Here is a 24,378-nt window from a genome sequence, read left to right on the forward strand (position 1 = left end):
CCTCCTGATGACCTCATTCACTTTCCAGGGTTGCTGGTGTCAAGTCCCCTAGGAACCGGCAGGTGGGATAACCCTGCGTGGAGGGGAGCATATTATGCCAGGTCAGCAAAACTCTGCCTGGATTTCAATTTGAAGCGTGTTAAATAAGTGCGCTGCACCAACCCCACCCCCACTGCCGCCCATGACCCAAAGTTCTGCTGCTCCCTTTACTAACCAATCTAAGGAAAACCAATGGACATCAATGTCAGTCACCCCGGGAAGGAAGATTGCTGGCAACGATCTCCTAAGATCTCCACAACCAGCCACCAGCTCTGAATGCCTGCCTGCCTGCAACACTTTGACACTTCAGATGTGCAGCTTACTTCCTCAGATGCACTCACCTGGGGAAGTATCAGGCCACCGAGTCCCAGGTGAGGAGACCGGAGCACCAAGGTCAGGTCCACAGCCGGGAGATATGGCGCCAAGTCCGGGCTAAGAAGCCCACCAGGAACCCTGCTGCAGGTGCCCCGGCCAAGCAGCTTGCTCAACTTCCCGGAAGATGCCTTGAACTCTTTGGCCCCCTTTCCGGAAGCATCCTGAACCTGCTGGGTGAACAGTAGTTCTGCACTGGCCTCACCTCCTCCTCCGGCAGCAGAGCTGTATTCCTTATCCTGGGGCCACCCGCCGGTCCTCGCCTTAGCCCGGTCCGCCCGCCCACAAAACTCTAGCACCGCCCGCTTCGGGAGCCGCACCCACCGCCAGCCTGCAGGCAAGGAGGTTCAGGCTGCACACTGGTCCGCCCAGGAAGCACCCTGCAGCCTGCCGACCAACAAACTACACCACTCTTCCTCCCTCTGGCTTCCTCTCAACCTCGGTTTCCTCAACCATGGAATGGGCTTAAGAAAATGTGCCTTCCTACAGTGGGGCGTGGTGGCTCATGTCTTTAATCCCAAAACCTAAAAGGCAGAGGTTGAAGTTCCAAGACAGTCCCCAGGTACATTAAAAAAAAAAAAAAGTTCATGAACTCACTCAACCCATTCAGCCCGATATGGCTGCATCCTTGTCCAGCTGGACACACATAGCTGAGTGGGACACAATCTGGTCCAGGTGTCTTCCAGAGCTGACATCATTCCAGAGCTCTGAGGCTTGGAGAAACAGACAAGGGATGAGTAAGCACAGAAATGAGTTATTCCAGAGAGCAAGTTGACCTGCATCCTCTTTAGATGAGTGTCCAAGCAGAGGGCACAGCAAGGACTAAGGCAGAGCTGGGGGCATTGGGACAGTGTGGCCAGGAGGAAAGAGGTGGGCTTCCAGAACTGGTGAGATTCCGGAAGCAATCAGGACAATCCTGGAGAGACCTCCAAGGTTGTGGCAGAGGATTTGACGAGGAGCCAGGTAACTACTTCTAACATACTAAGGAAGCCCTCCCTCAAGAGGCCACACAGTAAAGTCACATTTGAGCTTAGAGGACCTTCTGTGGGTATCACATCTGTTTCAAGGGCAGCCTCCTAAATACTAGGTCTCCACAGCTCCCTGCAGACTCCTCTGGAGCTCCCAGGGGAAATGGTTCCCGACTCTGTGGCCAGTGGCCATTCAGTTGTCACTTATGGCACTGAAAACTGTACAGAAATTACCTTATTTAATCCTCACAGCTGCTCTGAGAGAGGGGCATCTTCATCCCTGCCTCCCTGTGAAGCAATGGACCACAATTGAGCAACTTGCCTGAAGTCATTCTGCTAAGCAGCAGCGAGATTTAGGACACTGGCCTGCTACATGCTCAGGCTTCTGCTCACAGGCTGTGGATTTGTGCCAGTTGTCTGCTCTGTAGGGACCACTCTCCTCCCAGTGGACAGGCTGCAGCATGCTGCTTCTCCTTCAGGCCAGCCTCCATATCCCTGCTGCTTAATGCATTCCCCCAACCCTCCAGCCCTGCCGCTGAAGCAGAAGAATGGCGGGGGATACACTTGTCTCCTCGGTCTATCTTCCAGGCACAGTCCTTGTCCCTGTCATCCAGGCCTCCCATAGGTGCACACATGAAGGCGGCTCTGACAGAGGAAGGAAGGAATTTTACAGGGCCTGATGGTAATGGTGGCTTCTGGAAGTATAACATCTGAAATTGTTGCCTGTATGGAAACCACTCGACTCCAGGAGACATCGATGAACACCGGCCCCCTAGGCAGCAAGTCAGATGGTCCCACTGCTACCTCACCCAGTGGTTATAAAGGGTCTGGGCTGCCTGTAAAGCTTTCGGAGGCAGGCTTCCACATGGACACATCTGAGCCCCCCTGCCCAGTTTCACAAGCCTGAGCACCCATGGGCTAGAGAACAATAGTGAAGGAGTTCATTCAGCAAAACCAGCCCCATTCCTGCGCCGGGTAAGAGCACTCACCCTTATTCCAATGTCATGACTGCCTGGTAAGGTGTGACCATGCCCCTTCACTCCTGAGAAGACTGAGCGTTGAAGAGTGTGGTATCCTCCAACCAATTCAACTTGTACCCGGGAGGACTGGGATTTGAGCCCAGGATCAAAGGTCCTTTTCTAGGACCATATGGCCCCTTGGAAGATAGGTAGCTTCTCACCTGTTAGATCCCTAGTGTGACCAGCATGCTCCACACTGGCTCCTGGATACTTTGTCTCTGCTAGGGAAAGGAACAGCACCCTCTAGTGGCCTCAGAGCCAGACCTAACACAGTGGTTCTCAACCTGTGGGTCATGGCCCCATGGGGGTCACATATCAGATATTTACCTTATGATTTCATAACAGTAGCAAAATTCAGTTATGAAGTAGCAATGAAATAATTTTATGGTTGGGGGGTCACCACAACATGAGGAAGTGTATTAAAGGGTCTCGGCGTTAGAACGGTTGAGAACCACTGCCCTAGCACAAGTGGATCATCTAAGGATCCCGGTGTGGAAAAGCCAGGAACATTCCCACTCTCTGGCACCCGGGGCCAGCTGACCTATCTGCAAAGTTCTGCAGACAGGGTGCATTCTCCAATCCCAGATTCGGCTTCCCTTCTGCCCACAGCAGCAGCTGGCTCGTCTGCTCTTCCTTGGTAACTTGCAAATGGGCCTCACTTCTTATCCCTCAGAATGTTCCACACGAATCTTTTGGAATACCGGGGGAGAAGTGATCCCTCTGGTGTGTGCCACCCTCCAGTCGGCTGCTGGTAAGGCATTTTCTCGTCCAGGAGTATTCTTGGACCTCTGAGTCCACTCAAGGTCAGGATGTTCTTCCACCTAGTGAGCCAAGCAGAGAGTCAGAAAGACAGACTTCTCCTTGATGGGAGATTCCCTAAGACTAGGAGTCAGGCCTACTCACGACTGCTGTCCCCACTCTGACAGCCAGTGTGGGAAGTGGTCACAGTCTGGACACTGAAGGCATCTCGTTACTGTGGTAGTGTTACAGCTAAACTCTACAGGGAATGCTATGAGAAAGCATGAGATGTGAAGAAGCGTCCACAGAGCTGAGCCATATTCTCTCCCTGAGTTTCCGCAGACCCTTGCCCACCCTTCCTAATAAGCAACCCCTGTCATTTAAAGCCTGTCCAGACCCATGTCATGTCTCACATGCCTCTCTGGATTCTCCCATTGTATTCCTAGGAGGACCCAGAGCTCAGGCATGATGAACAGCTAAAACCACCCTAACCACAGTTTTCTTTGAGCCCTTTATTGTTACCTCCCTGAAATTTCTTCTCTATTTAACGCTCTTTGTGTTTAGGAACTATTATTGAGTTAATTTGTAGATAATGCTCACCAAGCCCATTTTCCACATGGAAAATTTGTTCTCATTCTTGGAGCCCCACCCATCTGTAAAATATGCCTTTACTCTCCCCTTCCTGTGCATATACACACTGCAGTATATGCATGCACACACACACACACACACACACACACACACATCTGCTCATCCTAAGCAAGCCATCCAAGCATGGCCCAAGAGCACAAAGGCCCCATGGGTAAAGCAGTTGTCCTACTTTTCCCTGGAAGGTGCAGCAACACCACATCAACCACCCGGGGGAAAGCTTGCTTGCTCACTCCTATAAACAGTTGCCTGTATGGTCAGAAAATCAGCAGTGCAGAGAGGATGTATCAAAATGAATAAACAAAATAATTGGCTTCTCAAAGGAAAGCGCTTTAAGAGATCAAACGCTTCCTGTTAGTCCTTAGACTGCAGACATGGTTAGATTCATCCAACAGAAGCAGCCAGGCATGAAGCAAGAGAAGCTAAAAGAAAAAAGAAAAAAGCAAGAAAGGACCCTTGAAAATTAATAAAACACAATTGCTGAAAAGTGTAAGCCATTTCAAGTCATGTGTGGTGGCACAGTCCTGTAATCCCAACACTCCAAAGGCCAAGGCAGGACAGCCATACATTCAGGGCCACCCTTGTGACACAGCAAGAGCCTATTTCAAAATTAAATGAGTAAAAGTGAACACTACTTAAGTAAATAACATGTCGCTGCAAAGAGTAGAAAAATGGATTAAGGAAGCGTGCTGTGATCTGGAGCAAAAACCACAGAAATGTGGAAAAGCTCAAGTAAAAACGAGAAACCTAGATGATTAGCATAGATGATCATAAACATAGACAATTGACATAAATGGTCATTGTGTAATCAATAAAATGTCTAGGAAGGGGGAACCCCAACAGCGAAAGGTAAATATGACCGTCACAGTTAGGGCAGGAAGCAGAATTCAGCTCTTCATAGTCAAACGAAGAGACTCTATTGGGAAGGTAATTTACGGAGATGAGGGTGAGGTGAGGGAGTAAAGCATGGAGTAAGGCCCTTGGACACAAGCAAAAGCAGGAAGCAGTTACCTCTCCACAGCTTACAAATGGAGGGGAAATCAGGCTAGCTCAGCTGAGGGAATCTGAAGGAGTGTAAAGAAGCAGTGTTTCGCCAGGCGGTGGTGGCACACGCCTTTAATCCCAGCACTTGGGAGGCAGAGGCAAGTGGATCTCTGTGAGTTCGAGGCCAGCCTGGTCTACAGAGTAAGTTCCAGGAAAGGCACAAAGCTACACAGAGAAACCTTGTCTCAAAAAATAAAAAATAAAAAAAAGATGGAGAAGAAGCAGTGTTTCACAGGACCTGCTGGGTCACTGCTCCCAGACTCTGCCTGAAAACAACGCAAATAAAAAACATGCTAGCTTCCACTTCCAGGATCCTGTATTTCCCATTAGCTGAATCCAGCAGTGAAGGCCTGAAACATCGTCAAACCACATGCCCACACACACATATATAAACATATATATGTATACACACATACATACATTAATTAGAAACTAGATATACTAAGAGACTAATAATAACTAATAATAAAATAGAGCAATTTTAATAAATTCATTTTAAATTTATTGGTTTTTTTTATTTCTGGAAGTTTCTATTTAATATCTTCAAACTGCATTTGACTGTGAGAACTGAAATTTTGGAGTATAAAACCAAGATATGGGGGAGGCTATTGTCACCCACACATAGAATTACTACTAGTAAAATAAACTACCTCAATATTGTAGACTGGTAGGATCCCTGAGTTATCAGCATGTTTAGATTAAGAATCACGCAGAACATTAATGAGGCACCCTCCACTAGTGAGGGCGTGTCTGTGAGGGCATTTCCAGAGAGGATTAATAATGGAGAATACCTACTTTGAATACTGACAGCACCATCCTAATGGCCTGGATTTAGAACTGAGTGAAAGAGGAATGAAGGAGGAAAAGCCACTCGAGCATGAGCGGATTCCCCCCTTCTCTGCTTCCTGACGCTTGGAGACGTGACAAGCAGCTGTCCCAGCTGAGAGCGCCTCCCACATCCACGCTTCCCCTCCGTGATAGACTGTGCTTAAATCACAAACCCAGATCGACCCTTCCTCCTTAAACTGCTTCTTGTTGGGTGTTTGGTCGGAGTGGCAAGGAAGTAACTAATACACTGGATACCACCCCACACCTAGACCAGACACTGGAGAACTGCAAACACTAAGGATAAAGGCAAGATTCTAAGATGCTCCATAAGGGGCTGGGGGAATGTCGCCTACAGAAGGAAAATGTACAGAAGGTGGTTGGCCACTGTTCTCAGCAGCAAAACAATATGATGAAGTTAGCCGGGCCGTGGTGGCGCACGCCTTTAATCCCAGCACTCGGGAGGCAGAGCCAGGCGGATCTCTGTGAGTTCGAGGCCAGCCTGGGCTACCAAATGAGTTCCAGGAAAGGCGTAAAGCTACACAGAGAAACCCTGTCTCGAAAAACCAAAAAAAAAAAAAAAAAAAAATGATGAAAATTTATGAAATGATGAAGCATGTTTAGGACACATGTTTTTATACCTAAGCTCTCATTTCAGCCATAATATCAAAGGTAAACATGGTGTATGGATATTTTCAGACTTGCAAATTCACTTCTCATGAACACTATCTGCAGGCATTCTAAATTAATAATATATATATTCTTATTTAACAACCAGCATTATTGATGCTAAAAGCAAGTAAAAAAAAATAAAGAAAAGCCAAAGAAATGACTAACTTGATCCGGGAACTTAGAAATCTCAATCATCCTCAAATAGATAAATCAGTATCATCATGCCACAGAGAAATGTCAAAGGCGACGATATCACCAAAGACTACTGGACTCCCCTATGCAGAAAATTGCTAGATCTTAGAGAATGACAGTGGATTATCATAAATTTAATTAGACAGTGATGCTTATTTAATTGCTATTCTAGATATCATACACAACCACTTTCCCATCCCTGGATTTTAGTGTGTATCTATTGATCTGATTCTTGTTTTCTCCGTATAAATCAAATGGGACCACAAATTTCCTTTCACCTGGTAAGGACACAGTACAAGACTAGTGCCAGTTCACCAGCTTTCTTTTCTAGTATAGTTGATAGACTTAGATCACCTGAACATTTCACAGATATGATGTCATTCTGGTGCACCGGAAACACTATAACGTCACACTAGTGCACTGGAAAGACATGCTGGATGAATTGATAAGCAGGAAAAAATATAACCATTTGCCTTCGTAAGACACTTACATTCCAGTACACTGTGGAAGTTCAGGGGCTACCACCTTGGTAAAGGTTTCAGAAGCACAATAGATAAGGAACATGTTAGAGGGTTCCCACAACACATTACTACATGATACATTTAAGTGAGCCCCTCATAGACAGCCAGTTTGGAGCAAGGTTCAGAAAAAAGGGGGTGTTATAGCAGGCCTATGACATAAGTCTATGACTTACAACCCAGAATGCTCAAAAGTACTCAAAGTGCCTTTGACATTTGGATGTGCTGTATGGAGCCCTTGGCTAACTCTCACGGGAGAATCATGACAAACGTCCTAAGGATTCTAACAAAACTCCACCTCTCTTTACAAATACCAACTTTTTTAAAAAAGCAACTTCTGATGGAGGTGTGATTGTGCATGTCTGTGATCTCAGCACTGAGTGGGTGGGGTGGGGATTGAACATAGCGGCCCCTAGGCAGAACTGGCTGTGTGAAGAATGTTAACAGGGGTTGACCAAGGAGTGGCGTGTCAGGACATGTGTTTATCTTCTCTAAACTTTTTCCATCAAAAGGGAATTAAATTGGGTTTTTAGCTCAGTAGTAGAGTTCATGCTTAGCATATACAAGCCCTTGACTTCCATCCTTGATGCCCAACATAGATAAGTGGATGGATGGATGGATAGATAGATAGATAGATAGATAGATAGATAGATAGATAGATAGATAGGATAGGATAGGATAGAAGGATAGGATAGGAGAAGAGGAGAGAAGAGAAGAGGAGAGAAGAGAAGAGAAGAGAAGAGAAGAGAAGAGAAGAGAAGAGAAGAGAAGAGAAGAGAAGAGAAGAGAAGAGAAGAGAAGAGGAGTGGGCTTTAGACATGGAAGCACTATGTGTCCTGGTGGTATTAGGACTATGAGCTCAGTCAGCATCAGAACTGATCTATCAGCTTCTGCATTCTCACCTCATGGAAGAGTTGTCCAAGCTGAATACATTATGATATGAATATATTGAATGACATGAATACATGAAAAATAGTAGACCAGTCATTGGAATCACACATAAAGATGGAATCTTTGGAGTAGAGAAACTCATCCTTTCAGAACTGTGTGCTTTATTTTTATTTTTCTTGGTGGAAAGGGATTGAGCCCAAATCTAACTTTGACTGTGGTGCTTCACTAAAGCATCCTTCAGTCAGAGCCATGTTCCTTCCAGGTATGTGCATTCTACCGGGCCATCCAGCCTTTGGGCTACAGATTTGTACAAGGGTCTCATGGTGTTTACGGTGGTGACTGTGTCATTGGGTGTTTCATTTTGGCCACTGGAACTGAGCCATGAGCATAAACAGGCAAGTTGCAAAGACACACAGATAGAAAAGCCTTAGACAAGATAATGGCTTGATGTGACATTCTTAGAGAAGTTACAGCTGACTAAGGCAGTACACACCTGCAGACCCAGCACTTCAGAGGCTGAAGCAGGAGATTGTAGGTTTGAAGCCAGCCTTCATAACATAGCAAGTTCCATGCCAGCCTGGGCTATACAGCTAGACCACGTCTCAAAGGAAAAAAAATGCAAGTTAAGGGCAAAGCTTTGGAACTACCTCTGGGTTGATAGGTTATCTAAAGACATGAAAATGTTCCAATAGAAGGAAGAAGCAGAGAAATATGCTGAGTACATTATGACAGCCATGAAAAATAGTAGACGAGTCATTGGGATCACACATAAAGATGGCGTCTTTGGAGTAGGAACACTTGAAAGACGAAATAAAATATGAAATGGCAAAATGCGGCATTTTCTTCAGCACTTGCTCTGTTCTTTCTACTACAGAAAGAGTCCCAGAATGCAGGAGGATGAGGCAGGAAGATGCTATGAGTTCAAGGCTCATCTAGGCTACACAGTGAGTCCTAGATGAGTCTAGACTGCAGAATAAGACCCTTTCTTAAGAAACTAAAACAAAAGAAAAATGAAAAAAGATTTGTTCTGCAGTCTTACGTAGCTCTTCAACCCCACTAACGTGCTCACTAACCAATATTTTCTAAGATCTATCTTATAAGGAAGAAGGAATAATTAAAACTTTATGAGGAAAACCACAAATGAAATCAATTCAGTGGTATTTTGCATCACAGGTGAGAAAGAATCTTGTTAACAGCGATGCTGGCCTCTACATCATTGTTTATAGAGTAGTCAATACGGGTCCAGGCCTATTAAAAGCTGATGAGGGTACAAAGGATGAAGAGGGCTGAGGACACAATATTTAAGTTGTTTTTAAAAACCTCACAGAAGGGGATGATGAGGGAGGCAGCCAGGACTTCAAAGTTAGGGAAAGGACAAGGGTCTGCCTTCCAGGAAACACTCTAAAAGAAATTCCGGCTACCAGAGCCAGCAAGAAAAACAGACACTTCCAGTGACTCCCAGGTCCAAGGCATCCCTTGACTTGTGTGCTGGTTAGTTTTATGTCAACTTGACACAAGCTAGAGTCACTGGAGAAGAGGGAGCCTCAATTAAGAAAATGCCTCCCTATGATTGGGCTGTAGACAAGCCTGTAGAGCATTTTCTTTGTGATTGATGTGGGAGGGCCTGGCCAATTGTGGGTGGGGCCACCCTGGGCAGGTGGTCCTGAGTTCTATAAGAAAGCAGGCTGAGCAACAGGGGAACCAAGCCAGGGAGTAGCTCTCCTCTGTGGCCTCTGCATCAGCTCCTTCCCCCAGGATCCTGCCCTGTTTAAGTTCCTGTCCTGACTTCCTTCCAAGAATAGTAATGTGGAAGTGTAAGCCAAATAAACCTTTTCCTCCCCAAGCTGCTTTGGTCACTGTGTTTTATCACAGCAATAATACCCTAACTAGAACAACCTTGTTTGTCTTCACTCTGTGTGGTGGCCATAAAGAGGCTGAGCTGGAAAGTAATCTCCTTAGGCCACAGGAAGAGAAGATAAGAGATGCCAGCTGAGTAGCTAATACCTTCTCTGTCTTCCTCCCCGGATGATTGACACTGCCATCCTCACTCCCACTCCAGATGATTGACACTGCCATCCTCACTCCCACCCCAGATGATTGACAATCTCATTCCCCACTCCCACCTCAGATGATTGACAATCTCATTCCCCACTCCCACCCCAGATGATTGACAATCTCATTCCCCACTCCCACCTCAGATGATTGACAATCTCATTCCCCACTCCCACCCCAGATGATTGACAATGCCATTCCCCACTCCCACCCCAGATGATTGACAATGCCATTCCCCACTCCCACCCCAGATGGTTGACAATCCCATTCCCCACTCCCACCCCAGATGGTTGACAATCCCATTCCTCACTCCCACCCCAGATGGTTGACAATCCCATTCCCCACTCCAACCCCAGATGGTTGACAATCCCATTCCTCACTCCCACCCCAGATGATTAACAATGCCATTCCCCACTCCCACCCCAGATGGTTGACAATCCCATTCCCCACTCCCACCCCAGATGGTTGACAATCCCATTCCCCACTCCCACCCCAGATGGTTGACAATCCCATTCCCCACTCTCAGCCTCTCTTCAGGAAAGGGCTGGATTCCCAAGAGCCTGCTCTTTGGCCCCAACTTTATCAATGCCTTCTTGGTTCTCTACTCCAAAAAGCTGCGCTCTGCCACTAAGTTACCCTCCCCATGGTCAATCCCCGACTTGGATCTTAATCTAGACACCCCAGAACAGTGTGGGTTTTTTTCCTTTCAATGGGGTAAGAGAAAGAGGACAAAAGCACACCCACTAGAGGCCTAGTTTCCCTGACCTAGCAACCAAGTACAGTTTCCATGTACCTAGCAACCAAGAAGAAACCAACTGCTCCTGCAAAAGGGATGTCCCCAAGCAGACCAGCAAGCATTCTTAGTTTGGGCTCTTCCAGCCTTGTCTCTACCTCCTGAAACCACAGATTCATTCAGCTCAATCCTTAATAAAAGCTTTAACATGCTCAACATTGGATAGACATTTTAGTCCCTAAAACGTGTTAAACTGTTTGCAGACTGAATGGTAAGTAAAATACACACCACATTACCATATGCCTTGACTTTGACAAAGACTTTAGCCTTTTCTATTTCCTATCTTAGCTATATCATGCTACCAAATCTATCTGAGCCAGATGTTCTCAGTAACAAACAACCATAAAATCTTAGAACCATAAGCTTAGCTACGTGTCAACCAGAGAGTCACTGGTCTAGGCTGGGCTCCAGAGGGCATCCTGTTTCAAGCCATGGGTCCATCAGGACTAGGCTCCTCACCAAGTATTGGGCTTCTCTGTCTATTTCCACCCTGGCACCCAGGCTAAAGGAGAAATTCAAAAGATGCTTCACCGTCACCGTGGACATGGCTGGAGTGCAAGAAGAGAAGCTCAGCCATGCAAGGTCACTCCCAGCCTGACCTGAGGCACATCTGCTAACATCTAACGGCCAAAGCAAGCCCAAAGACTCAGCACAAGGTCAAGGGACAACAATTGCCCTCCAACCACCAAAGCAAGCCACAGAGCTGTACCCAACATCAGCAGAACCAGGAAGTAGTCTCTTCTGGTGAGGGAAGAGGGGGCAGAGCAGGCATGTTTGAGTAATAGTCTGATCTATCACAGACAACAATACAGTCCAGGAACAAGCAAAGGAGACAGCATCTGCCCCTCTCCTGCTCAGCAACCAAGATTCTGCCATCCATCTTTATTGAGTCAACTCATTCTTCTGTGCAAATGAAGGAAACTCCAACTCCATTCCCTCCATGGGGTGTTAAACAAACAACAAACAAAAAGCTGAGTGCTGGGGGATGCCTTTCTGTATGCTGTGAATATATGTGGCTCCCATTGAATAATAAATAAAGCTGCATTGGCCTATGGAATGGCAGGATAAGGTTAGGCAGTACATTCAAACTGAAGACGAGATGAAAAAGGGTGGAGTCAAGCAAGATGCCATCCACCACCCAAGGAACAACAAGATGCCAGCAGACCTGTAACTCCATGGCCACATGGCACCATATAGATTAATAGGAATGGGTTGAGTTAAGTTATAAGAGCTAGCTAGCAAGAAGCTGAAGCCATAGGCCATACAGTTTGTAATTAATATAAGCCTCTGAGTAATTATTTTATAAGCCCCTGTGGGACCTCGGGTGGGAGAGATTCTTCTGGACTGCTGGGCAAGGTGGGACACAGGGACATCTCTGTGTGCAGCTGGGAACTTTCCTTTCCCTACAGCAGTTTTCCTGTGGGGCAGATCCAGTTCCTCACCACTCTCAGATCTGATCATACAAAGTTCTAGAAGAAAGGCAGACAAACATGCACACAGAAGAACACTGCAATGTTAATCATGCATATGGTTAGCATGTACATATAGATTAGATGATAACAGCAACTTGTAACTAAAATGCCGATTCCAGGGGCTTGGGCGATGTTTCAGTGGATACAGTGCTTGGAATACAAATGTGAGTACCTGAGTTCAATTCCCAGTGCCCACGTAAAAGAAAGAGAAGAAAAGACAATGCAGGGCTAGGGGTCGGGAGAAATGGCTCTGACCTTTTATGGCCTCTGTGGGTAACAGGCACACATGTGGTACATGAACATACATGCAGAGAAAATGCTCACACAGACAAAATAAAACTCTAATTTAAATTTTTTTTAAAAAAAAAAGCAGGGCAGGAAGTGAAGACCTGTAATCCCACAGCTAGGGAAGAAGATCCCTGAGCCGGACTGTCAAGCCTAGTCAGCAAGCTCCAGGTTCAACAAAAGACTCAGTCTCAAAAAAGTAATGTGGAACACAATGAAGATGCTTGATATTGACCTGTGACCTCCGTGTGTGTGTGTGTGTGTGTGTGTGTGTGTGTGTGTGTGTGTGTGGACAGCCTGTTGGAGTTGGCTCTATCCTTTCACCATATGGATTCCAGGTATCCAACTCGGGTCACCAGACTTGGCAACAGGCCCTTCTACTCACTGAACCATCTCACTAGGTCAAGATCGAATTCTTTATGTAAAAATAAACAAGCAAATCTGTCTCTCTAGTATGTACATTTTTTCACCTTTAATAAATGGTAAAATTATATACATAAAATAATTGTTTTGACACGAATTTATTAATGACATTGTCAGAAAATGTTTGATTTGTAGACTTCGTTCATTTACCTGTATATCCAGGGTCATGTGGATCTTTCTCATCCTAAAGGGCTTGCTAGTGGAAAGGGTTTGGGAAGCCCTGTTCTAGACCATCACGTTCCATGATTATGATGGGGGTTCTGTAGAGCTTTGTGCTTTCTGAACCGTGAGGGTATTGTTACTTCATGATTATAGATGCAAGCAGGAAAGAGACAGGCTCTGAGTCTGCTTCTGAGGCAGAATCAGTTCTGAGCAGGCCTTCTGGTTGATTGTGAGTGTGCTCTGATGTGTTGTCAGACTGGCCATCATGTCAAAAATGATCTCCAGTGTGGTAACCATGGAACTGTGTCTGCTTTCCCCTCTCCAAAGACATGTTGAATTGCTCCAGACCTCCCTGATGGCCTCACTGGAGGACCCACCTGCCCCTATGAGTGAACCTGGCTGGTTCTGAAAGATAGTCATGATCAAGGTTCTGCTGATACCCAGTTAGGACCTCACAGCAGAAAAGAAGTATCAGCATCGTCCTTAGTGTTCCAAACATGATCTTCTCTGGGGCCTTTCATTCTGCTGCCCACAAGGCACAAACTCTGAACTTCTACAGGACACCAGAGCCAGTGACAAAGCTCTGGTGAGAGAAGCTAAGACCTTGAGTCCCCACATACACCCTCAGAACCAGCCCCCAGGCCTCAAGATACAGTAAAATATACCACAAGTTCAGACTCCAGTCCACTCATGTGTGTATCTTTTTTTTTTTTTTAGATTTATTTAGTATGTATACAGTGTTCTGTCTGCATGCATGCATGCAGGCCAGAAGAGGGCACCAGATCTCATTACAGATGGTTGTGAGCCACCATGTGGTTGCTGGGAATTGAACTCAGGACCTCTGGAAGAATAGCTAGTGCTCTTAACCACTGAGCCATCTCTCCAGCCCTGTGTGTTTGTATTCTATATGTTATATGTTGTGTGTGTTTGTGTGTGTGATCTGGTATGTGTGATATATAGAGTAGCATACAAATGCTGTGGATGTTATATGTTGTGTGCAGTATTTCTATGTATGTAGTATGGTGTAATTCATTGTATAATCTGAAATATTGGTATGGTGTGGTGTATGCATGTCATCTGGTGTGTGAAGCGTATGAACAGTGTGTGATGTGGGTTGTGTATGGTGTGGTTTGTGTGTATGTGTTATCTGATGTGTGTGTGTGTGGTTGGTATGCCTGCATTTGAGTGGAGAGAGCCAGTGGTGATATTTCAGAGACTCTTGGTAATAAACTTTCCGTCCACATCCATGCCTGGCTGCATCATGGCCCTGAGAAAATCTACTTGTCCCCACACCCTCTTAGGAAGGCAACTTGCCTCACCTCTCCAGTCCCAGACACAGCAGTTTGGAAGTCACATGACCCTGCCTTGGCCAATCAGTCCATCCTAGTATTCTTCAGCAGGAGCCGGAGAAACCCTTTAGTCTTTGCCCAGGGACTGCCTGTCCCTGCAGCCTGCCCTGGGGAGTCAGTTGAGCTGAGCCGTGCTTATGGCTAGGAGTTACAGACTGGAAACCATCTTCGGTAAGAAGCTCCTAATTCCTTAGGGAATGAAAAAAATGGGTGCAGTAAAGAAACCAAAATAAGCCAGATGGTGGTGGTGCATGCCCTTAATCCTAGCACTCAGGAGGTAGAAGCAGGCGGATCTCTGAGTTCAAGGCCAGCCTGGTCTATAGAGTGAGTTCCAGGACAGCCAGAGCTACACAGAGAAACCTTGTCAGAAAAAAAAAGAAAAAAAGAGAGAAAGAGAGAGAGAAACAAAGAAAGAGAAAGACCAAAAATAGCCAGTCAATGGGTGAAAAGGGAAAAGTGTATTCCAAACTTTCAAGGTTATCTCCCAGGAAATCAGGGAGAAGCGCCAGAGGAAAAATTTCCAGAGTTATATGGAAACTGAAGAAAGGGAGCCTGTGAGCTGGGGTGGGGCTTTGGGGGTAAGGGAGGGTTCCAATAGAGAAAGAAAGTAAATGTCTTAGTAAGCAGGGAGTTGCCATGTGGTGGGCGTCCCACTGGGGCTTACGGTCAGAATACGGTCAAAAGAATGACGCATGGGGAAACAATGCCTTGGGGAACTACAAGAGAGGCTCCAGGAAAAAGGGCCTTTTACCTCAAGTACATTTTATTCCCTAAATTGTTCTTGGATGTGATATCGTGCCTCCTGTGACGAACATTTACATTCAATTTATAAGACATGTTCATTCTTGTCGGATGTCAGAACACAGCTATTGAAGCCAATCTGGTCAGTGTGCCCTGGATCTGGATACGGCCTTCTGCCTTGCTTTCATGCTTTCCCAGATATAATAGTAGGTGCCAGGCAATTGTGTTTAAATTGGTCAGTCCTGAGAAAGTTCTGGGAAAGGGCTGCTCTGTTAATATTCAGTATGTGCTTATTGGTGTTTTGTTTTAAACATGTTTTTCTGAACTCAAACAACCTTCCTTGGGTCATTGCTTTCTTAGTTTCATTCATGTATAAAGAACACTGAAACTGAAATAAAGTTGTCTGCAGCATGAGACTGTAGTCTGTCCCATTCTTTCAGGTCCTCAGATCCCAGGTCCAGCAAACAAGATCTGCATAGGTGGGCTGAAAAGCTGACACTTACTGAGTAGGAGAGGAAAGATGGATGGTTAGAGCAGGTGAAGGGAAGAAGCAGCTGAAGAATTGGACTCAGAATTTGGAGGGTGGTAGAAGCCAGCAGAAACAAATGATCCGTACACACCTTAGGAGAGTCAAACTAGCAGCTTGGTTCAGAGACACTGAGTCCCTTGGAAAGACACTCATATATGCCAATCCTGGGTTTTGGCACTAGAGACATGAAAAAAAAGGGGAGGGGAGGACATGAGTGCTCCTCAGTATGGTGGAGGAGAAGGTTTGTTGTAGATAAAAGGGATAATGTAGGCAGAGACAGGGACATCTGGGAGAGTCCAGAGTGGACATGACCCTGAGCCGTGTGAGGAGAGGGGGATATGGGAGGGGAAAGCCAGAGAGTAAGGGTAGATGAAAGGGCCGGGTAACCAAAGTGGCTGGGTCATATAGGGAAGGGAACTGGGGAAAGAGCAGCCCAGCCCCTGGACTGGAGAAGTTTAGGATAAGGGGCAGGGTGTGCCAGCCACACACTGTAACAGGTGAGGGCTGAGGGATGCTGGGAGAATCTGGTGGCCACATCCACTTTGATATGTTACACAGGCACTCAGCTGGCCATTTGGCCCAGGTTTGAGACCTAACAATTAGGAGCCTAGAATTCAGGCTCAGTTCTCCCTTTCGATGGTAGGGAGAATGCTGGGGGACAGGGCTGTCACTTCTCTGAGTGTCACCTCCAGCGAGCGGCTCTCACTTCAGATCAAGCCCTGAAGATGAGAGAATCTCCACACTCCAAATCTCCACCCTAAGGAAGTGGACAATTGAATTACGAAGGCCCATTTTGGGATTCTTCGCAGATATTTAAAACAGAAAAGGAAGATAAACGTGAACTGTTGTCCTGACAGGGAATCCACTATGGCTGTATAAAAGCAAGTCTTGAGAATGAAATAGAAACAAGGAAGGCAACCTAATAGCAGCCGTGTCACTGAGACAAGAAGAACAGCAGTGAAGTAAATACTGTGCAACTGTGTCCTCCTGGTGGTGGTTGTACCTTGACAAAGTATCATAACATGATTTGGTTTTGAATTCTGAGGATTGGAGCTCTGGATTTAAGAAAAACTCAGAAAAGGACTTTTGTCTAAAGCTAGAAAAACAATTCTACCATTTTCCCCCTGCCACAAAAGGGTGTGGATTTGGGGGCCAACTACCCCTAAGTTCACTTTTCAGTCAGTGACTCCTAAGTTCCCTTTACCTTGACTTAAAATGGGGTGACACTATATCCCCATAAATCCATCGTAAGCTGAAGCCATCTTAAGTACAAGATGCACTCACTCTACCTAACCTACAGAACAGCCCAGCTTGCGCCACAGCGCACCGTGGAGCGCCATCTACTGCCCTTGTGATCAAATGACTCTCTGGGAGCTGCACCCTTTACCGCTGCCCAGCAGTGAGTCAAGACTGGACCACATATCACCAGCCTATGAAAAGACCCGAATTTAGAATTGGATTGTAACCCAGTAGTAGAGCAGTTGCCTACCAAGTCAAACACTCAGCAAAAGTAAAACAAGTTACTTAATTTTTCGAAGTATGATTTCTGCTGAATGCATATCACTCTTGCAACATCCTAAGGTTAAAAATAAAAATCTTAAGTCACCACACAAGTTGAAGACCATCTGTAATTGGTTCATTTTACCCAAGGGCTTTGGGAAGGTGACTGAGCCTAGGCGTCTCATGTGACTAACATGTCAGGATCCACACATGTGGGGCTGTAGACCCGTGTTAGTGCTTCGCTCGAGAGCATCCTCTCTTTCCAAACTTTCCGACTCAGTCAGTTCCTCATTGTGCATCCCTGTGGCACCATGGCCTCTTCTTGGAGGCATATCCCTCAAGTGTCATTTACAGTTAGATATGTGCAATCGTCTTCCTTCCCTGAGACAACCAGATCCTTGAAGGTAAAGACCCTTTGGGGAGGGGGGGGCATCACCATGGTGCTTAGTATCTTGCTTATTTATTAATTTACCATGAATTGATGAGATTAAAAAGTGGCAACAGAGAGCCTAGGAAAATAGAATACGATGAAAGAGGGTGGTTCCAGGGAGGGCCGAGTCTACTGCAGGGAGAACCACTCCTGGGCATGTCCCTGGTTGTGCGGTTAGTATGAGCTTGTGAGTGAGTTGTCTAGCATCAGCACCTCCGTGGTCCCTGCTACACTCCCCTGGCTGTGAGTGGGTATCCTGGCTGGAGGAGTACTGCGTAGACTAGCAGGCAGCCTCAGGTTCCTGCCTGAGCTCCTGCCGTGGTTTCCCTCAATGATGGACTGTGACCCGGAAGTCAAAGATGAATCAAACCCTTTCCTCCTCTAGTTACTGTTGATCAGAGTGTTTTATTATAGCATCAGACTGAAACTGGAACAGTCTAGTTGTGTCTTTTCTTTTCTAACTGTATTTTTTATTGCTGGGTTTGGGGTATGTTGTGTTTTCCATATTGATCTGATACTACATAGTTTTCAAATAATTTCTTGTCTCTCTTAAGTTTTTACACAGTAAGAAGTTTAATTTTAATAAATTTTAATATATCTACTTTTTTTTCCTTGTGGAATATGCTTTGGGGTTGAAGTCTAGGAACCATCTCTTAAAGATTTTTCTCATATGATTTTTTTGGCCAAAGGTTTTATATCCTACATTTAAATCCATGATACAGTTTGAGGCACTTGTAAGATTTGGGTTGAAGCCCCTTCTTTTGTTGGCCTGCGAAGGTTCAGTGGCATGATATGACTTGCTGAAAAGATTGTTCTTTCTTCATTGAATTGCTTTTGTACTTTGTCAAAATTAGCCAGGAATATTGTTGTGGGTCTGTTTCTAGGTTCTCCTTTCTCTTCCTTGATCTATGTGTCTGTCCTTCTGCCTGCAGCATACCTGATTATTGCAGCTTTGTGATAAATCATGGCATTAGGTAATGTGAACGCTCCAAGTTCATCTTCTTCAAAACTGATTTAGCTTTAATGGGTTTCATGCTGGGAGTTTTCATCTGCCTGCATTCTTTTCTCCTGCTTTATTCTAGGGAAGCAAGTTCTCTCTACCTGCCTTTCACATTTCATCCCCTGACACTGCTGTTGCTTGAGCCCCAGTCTATCCTCCAAACACTGTAGGAGAGGCCCAGCGGCTGCTGACATCTGACTGGCATCTTGATAAATGCTGGGCCACTGTGGATCCTGACTGCTGATAAAGCTGGGAATCCTCCTGCCTTGGAATTTTCCTGGCATTGGACCTTTCCTGGCATTGCTACTCCTGGTTCAAGGCACACTTGCTCCATGCTGGTATGAGACACAATATGTTCTGGATTCCAGCTCTCTCATATCCTGAGCACTTTGGGGTCTGTATAGATTGGAAACAAGTATACAGTGTATCTGACCAGTCTTTGCATTTTTGTCTTCTATGAAACAAGGAAACATAAGTCTTACAGAGCTCTGATCCAGAGGGGAAACTGAGGTCTGGATGTAAAATACATGAAAAAAATAATTTAAAAAAAAAAGAAAAAAAGAAAAGGCTCTGACCCATTCTCTGGTATATGGCTTGTGTATAAGCATCAATGTGAAAGAGCAATGGTTATATGGGTGTGGGAATGACACCAGCCTGCAACTCTTGAGGCATGCCCTGTTACTTCAGCCAATGTCTCTGCCTCTGTTGAAGCCAGAGAACTGCTCTGGAGAAATTTCTACTCGATATTTTCTTTTATCAGAACATCTCAAGGTGGCCTTCACCAAAGTACAAAGAGCATTCAATGGAGAAATAACTGTGCTGGGGGCACATACGATGCCCACAAATTAATTCAAAATGGATCGACAACATAAAGATAAGAGCTAAAATCATAAAACTCGTAGACCAAAGCATGGAACTGTATCTTCATGACCTTGGATTCAGCAATAGATGCTAGGATACCAAAAGTGCAAACTAAAAGGTAGACAAAAATGTAGACTTCCTAAAATAATAACCTTTTTTACATCAAGGAAATCTCAGGATGGCAGTGAATTAAATATTTTTTTAAATAGCCTAGTGGTGGTGGCACACGCCTTTAATCCCAGCACCCAGGAGGCAGAGGTGTCAGATCTCTGTGAGTTTGAGGCCAGCCTGGTCTACAGAGTGAGTTTAGGACATCCAGAGCTACACAGAGAAACCCTGTCTCAAAAAAATGAAAAACAAAAAAAATTTTAAATAATGGAGGGCAGTGGAGGCTGGGAACAAATGGGAACAGAGTTCAATGCCATGTGTGTATAAGATGCCAGGAGGGACCCACCACTTCATATGCTATCCTACAGAACTGGATCAATACATAAAGTAAAAAATTAAATGGGAAGTATCAAGAAAGTTAAGACTACCTACACAATGAAGGAAAAACTATTTTCAAATCAACATGCTAATACCCAAAATACATAGGATTCTTACAATTCAATGATGCAAACATTCTCATTAAAGTCTCTATAAAGGAATTTTATATTCCATTTCTCCAAATAAAAATCTATAAATGCCAATAAGTACATACAAAGATAGGCAAGGTCATTGGTGATTAAAAACACAAAGATGCATCATGTCATATGCCCCAAGATGAAGAGAGTCAATCCCTGGAAGCTAACAATGTTGGCGAACATACAGAGAAAGCATAGCCCTCACATATTATGGATAGGAATGCAAATGTACAGTAGTTGTAGAAAACACTTTGATGATTTCTTACAAAGTCAAATATAAAATTACCGCTTGGTCCCACAATCCCACCCCTAGGTTTATATACAAAAGAATGAATAAATACTTCAAACAAATATATATCCACATCTGTCTATAACAGTGCTGGGTATAATGGACCTAAGGTGGAAACACCTCCTTATGGTTTACAAAATAGATAAACAAAATGTGATGTATAATGGAATAATGTTCAGCTATGAAAGGGAATCAAGTACTAACGCTGACCCGTGATATAGTGTGGATGACCCTCTAGATCCTGCTAAAGTTTATAGGAAATACAGCAGACAGTCATGTCAAGCCTCTTGAGAATGCAATCAGCAAAACCCAAACTTTGGACCCCTTCCCTGGACTCCATATTCCAGCCCCAAACTCCTGCTGTTTTACTGGAGGCCAGGCCCATTCCAGGGACCCCAGGCAAGACACTGTCCACTGCATGTTAACACTCCTTAAAGCCAGCCCAACAGCCCCAAACTGCACCCACCCCCAGGCTCCATATTCCGGCCCACAACTGCAGAAGACTTGTGCTGTACCAGAGGCCATGCTGGTGCTAAGGACCCCAGCTAACACCCCTAACACCACCCACTGCCTGCTAACAACCCCTAAAGCCTACCCAACAGCCCCCAACAGCACCCCCTCCCCTGGGCTCCACATCCTGGTTCACAACTTCAGCAGAAGACTTCTGCTTTATCAGAGGCCATGCCATATTAGGAACACAAGAGACCAAGCAGGTACCCAGAACCCTAGAGGCCACACAGGTACTTGGAACCCCAGAGGCAACAGTGGCACCCAAAACCCCAAAGGTCATGCAGGCTTCAAAAACCTCAGTGGAGACTCCATACTGGACCCAAAGACTCGCTGATCACCAGAACCCTAGGCTACTCAGGCCAGAAGACGAGAGAGGAGACAGAAACCAAAGGGAAACATCCATTTAACAAAGAAAAACTCAGAAATCAGCACTAAACCTGTAACAACCCCAAGCCCAAATGCCTAGAGGCCAGTGTAAGAACACAACCAACAACAGCCAGGGCAATGTGGCACCATTGGAGCCCAGCTCTCCCGCTACAGCAGGCCCTGATATTTCAACACAGCTGAAGCACAAGAAAATGACCTTAAATCCAATCTGTGACGATGATAGAGGCCCTTAAAGAGGAGATGAATAAATCCCTTACAGAAACCCAGGAAAACACAAACAAGCAGGTGAAGGAAATGAATAAAACTGCTCAAGACCTGAAAATGAAAATAGAAGCAATAAGGAAAACACAAACTGAGGGAATCCCTGAGATGGAAATACAGGTAAGTGAACAGGAACTACAGATGCAAGCATCACCAACAGAATTCAAGAGATGGAAGAGAGACTCTCAAGCATAGAAGACATGATAGAAGAAATAGATACATTGGTCAAAGAAAATGTTCAATCTAAAAAGTTCCTAAAACAAAACATCCAGGAAATCTGGGACACTATGAAAAGACCAAACCTAAGAATAATAGGAATAGAAAAGAGAGACAATTCTCAGCTCAAAAGCACAGAAAATATTTTCAGCAAAATTATAGAAGAAAATTGCCCTAACATAAAGAAAGAGATGCCTATAAATATACAAGAAACTTACAGAGCACCAAATAGATTGGATCAGAAAAGAAAGTCACCCTGCTACATAATAATCAAAACACTGAATGTACAGAAGAAAGAAAGACTATTAAAAGCTGCAAGAGAAAAAGGCCAAGTAACATATAAAGGCAAACCTGTAATAGAATTACACCCAACCTCTCAACAGAGACTCCAAAAGACAGAAGGGGCTGTACAGATGTCTTGCATACTCAAAGAGACCACAGATGGAAAAAACAAGATATTCCATGACAAAACCAAATTTAAACAATACCTATCCACAAATCCAGCCCTACAGAAGATACTAGAAGGAAAACTCCAATCCAAGGAGATTAACTATATCCAAGAAAACACAGGAAATAAAAAAATTTCATACCAGCAAAACCAAAAGAAGGGAAACACACACACACACACACACACACACACACACACACACACACACACACCCCAACATCATCAAAATAACAGGAATTAACAATAATTGGTTATTAATATCTCTCAATATTAATAGACTCAATTACCCAATAAAAAGACACAGGCTAGCAGAATGGATATGAAAACAGGATACATCATTTTGCTGCATCCAAGAAACACACCTTAACATCAAGGATAGACATTACCTCAGAGTAAGGGATTGGAAAAAGATTTCCCAAGCAAATAGACCCAAGAAGAAAGCTGGTGTAGCCATTCTAATATCTAACAAATAGACTTCCAACCAAAATTAACCAAGAGATAGGGAAGGATACTTCATACTCATTAATGAAAAAAAAAATCTACCAAGATGATGTCTCAATTCTGAACATCTATGCCCCAAATGCAAGGGTACACACATTTGTAAAAGTAACATTACTAAATCTTAAATCACACATTGACCCTCACACATTAATAGTGGGATACTTCATTACCCAACACTCACCAATGGACAGGTCATCTGAAAGAAACTAAACAGAAATAATGGAACTAACAGACATTGTGACTCAAATGGACCTAACAGATATCTACAGAACATTTCACTAAAACATGAAAGAATATACCTTCTCAGCACCTCATGGAACCTTCTCCAAAACTGACCATATACTTGGTCACAAAGTAAGTCTCAACAGATACAAGAAAATTGAAATAACTCCCTGTATCTTATCAGACCACCGTGGATTAAAGCTGGATTTCAACAACAACAGAAAACCTACAAATTCGTGGAAACTGAACAACTCTCTACTGAGTTACCACTGGGTCAAGGAAGAAAGAAAGAAAGAAATTAAAGACTTCCTAGAATTCATTGAAAATGGATGCACAACATACCCAAACTTATGGGACACAATGAAAGTGGTGATAGGAGTAAAGTTCATAGGACTAAGTGCCTACATAAAAAGTTGGAGAGATCTCATACTAGCAACTTAAGAGCACACCTGAAAGCTCTAGGACAAAAAGAAACAGACACACCTAAGAGGAGCAGATGGCAGGAAATAATCAAACTGAGGGCTGAAATCAATAAAATGGAAACAAAGAGAATGCAAAGAATCAATGAAATAAAGAGTTGGTTCTTTGAGAAAAACATCAAAATAGATAAGCCTTTATCCAAACTAACCAAAAGGCAGAGAGAGAATATCCAAATTAACAAAACCAGAAATGAAAAGGGACACTGAGGAAATCCTGAGAATCATTAGGTCATACTTAAACCTGTACTCCACAAAATTGGAAAATCTAAAAGAAATGATCAATTTTTGTGATAGATACCACTTAACAAAATTAAATCAAGATCAGATAAACAATTTAAATAGACTTATAACCCTTAAGGAAATAGAAGTCACTAAAAGTCTCCCAACCAAAAAAAAAGCCCAGGACCAGATGGTTTTAGAACAGATTTCTACCAGACTTTCAAAGAAGAGCTAGTATAATACTCCTCAAATTATTCCACAAAATAAAAACAGAAGGAATATTGCCAAATTCATTTTATGAGGCCACGGTCACCCTAATACTCAAAACACACCAAGATGCAACAAAGAAAGACAATTACAGACCAATTTCACTCATGAACATTAATGCAAAAAAATATTCAATAAAATATTTGCAAACCAAATCCAAGAACACATCAAAAAGATCATCCATCATGATCAACTAGTCTTCATCCCAGAGATACAGGGATGGTCCAACAAATGAAAATCTGTCCGTGTAATCCACATATAAACAAACTGAACAACAACAACAACAAAAAAAACAGAACACATGATCCTCTCATTAGATGCTGAAAAAAGCCTTTGACAAAATCTTACACCCCTTCTGATAAAGGTCTTAGAGAGCTCAGGGACACAAGGGGCATACCTAAACATAACAAAGGCAATGTACAGCAAGTCTATT

At 44.3% G+C, this 24,378-nt stretch overlaps 1 pseudogene; it reads right to left on the reverse strand.

Moving 5' to 3' along the window:
* Positions 1 to 13: 13 nt before the first annotated feature.
* Positions 14 to 21,123, reverse strand: LOC131919083 (lys-63-specific deubiquitinase BRCC36-like; annotated as a pseudogene).
* Positions 21,124 to 24,378: the final 3,255 nt, after the last annotated feature.

Source organism: Peromyscus eremicus, chromosome 9 (genome assembly GCF_949786415.1).
Source record: "Peromyscus eremicus chromosome 9, PerEre_H2_v1, whole genome shotgun sequence".
Taxonomy (NCBI): Eukaryota; Metazoa; Chordata; class Mammalia; order Rodentia; family Cricetidae; genus Peromyscus; species Peromyscus eremicus.